This window comes from Vombatus ursinus, unplaced genomic scaffold (assembly GCF_900497805.2).
Source record: "Vombatus ursinus unplaced genomic scaffold, bare-nosed wombat genome assembly UNPS02007883.1, whole genome shotgun sequence".
NCBI lineage: Eukaryota > Metazoa > Chordata > Mammalia > Diprotodontia > Vombatidae > Vombatus > Vombatus ursinus.
Genome location: NW_020947661.1, coordinates 369,932 through 371,600, shown reverse-complemented (window position 1 = coordinate 371,600; position 1,669 = coordinate 369,932). Strand labels below are relative to the sequence as shown.

Here is a 1,669-nt window from a genome sequence, read left to right as displayed (position 1 = left end):
AGAAGAGACAACATCAATACATACACACACACAATTTTAAGTTCACAACTGGGCAGAAGAACGACGCTGCACTTATCAAAATAATTACTGGGATTTAGGGGGAGGAAAATATTCTTCTCTTTACTCTTTCACTTTAACGCTGAGGCGCCCCCGAGAGCTTTTTCTTCTCTAGAGATGTTTAGCCAATTCCTTGGTAATTCTAATTTTTCCGAAGGGTTGGAAGTGGCTGCGGGGAGGATGCTGGTCGAGTGTTTTGGCATATTGTACTGGAAAGTAAATTGACTGATAAACCAAAAGTCCTCATGGAGATGCCGGGGATCGAACCCGGGGCCTCACACATGCAAAGCGTGCGCTCTACCACTGAGCTACATCCCCCTCCCATCCCAGGTTGTTTATTCTTTCCCGTCAATTTAGTATTTATCTTTTTTTTTTTCTCTTGGCCTTGTCATTAACCTAGGTAAGAGTGGTATTCTTCGAAAATTCTGAAAGTAAAATTAAGGAACATACAGGGTAACCGCCGAAATTAAAACAAGAACACAATTTTCCACTGCTTTTTCTCCCTCTGAGTTCTGAGTTTTTAAAATGGAAACGCACAGACACAAAATGTGAACTTCCCTTGGGAGAAACTTTGTTTTTGTCGATTTCGTGTCAGATTCTTCGTGACCCCATTTGGGGTTTTCTTGGCAAACGCTTTGCGATTTCCTTCTCCAGCTCATCTTACAGATGAGGAAACTGAAGTAAAAAAGGTTAAGTGACTTGCCTAGGGTCACACAGATAATAAACGTCTAAGGCTGACTTTGAACTCAGGTCCTCCTGACTCTAGAGCCTGCACTCCATCCAGTGTACGAAAAAGTCTGAAACTGAATGCTATTATGATTCTAAAGATCAAGCTTGACTCATAAGAAGAGATGAGAAAATGAAGCCCCTTTGCAAAAGTTTTAGGGAGACTATGGACTATGAACGAGAGAGAGACAGAGAGAGACAGAGACAGAGACAGAGAGAGAGAGTCTAGATTGAAAGATTGGTTAGTTTTGCTACACCGTTTTTCCCCTTTAAAATTCTTTGTTACAAGGGATGGCTCACCAGAGAGGAGACAAAAGGACTATTTTGGAAAAGAAAGAAAGGTAAAAACAAAGATACCAAGAAAACTTCGAATTTAAAAAGGAAACTTTGTCCTGGCAGCAAAGCAAGAACATACAGGCTATGGAAGTTACTCTTAGGAAATTGCAGAACCTGTGAGAGATTAAGGAGAGAGAAGAATCAAAGGTCTGCCATCTGGTATTACTATTTACCAAGTCTCCCACAAAGTTTTCATGTCCATAACCTTCAATTTGCGTCTCCGTTCAACTCTTAGCAACTCTTAACTCTGTTCATCATCTTCTCCTCTCTCTGCTTCACCACCCTTAACTAGCACTTCTCTGTTCTTTCGTGGTTCCTCCTGAACCCCTTAATGCCCTAATCTGCCTTCTCGACCTCTTATTCTCTCACTGGGTAACAGTGGAACAGGGCAGATGGAAAGAGGAATTGAGGAGTTCTTATTGGGTATAGGAGGGGCGAAGATATAGGCCTTCAATTTGATGTTAAGTCCCGGGAGGCGGTGGGGACATGGAGACTTCTTGGTAAGTTGACCTATTGGGTTTGGAGCGCAGAAGTCAGGGCTGGAAAGTGA

The 1,669-nt window shown here is 42.3% G+C and overlaps 1 non-coding gene across 1 annotated transcript; it reads right to left on the bottom strand.

The window, feature by feature from the left end:
- Nucleotides 1-303: 303 nt before the first annotated feature.
- On the bottom strand, nt 304-375 carry TRNAA-UGC. The gene has a single exon. It is a non-coding gene; the product is annotated as a tRNA-Ala (tRNA).
- Nucleotides 376-1,669: the final 1,294 nt, after the last annotated feature.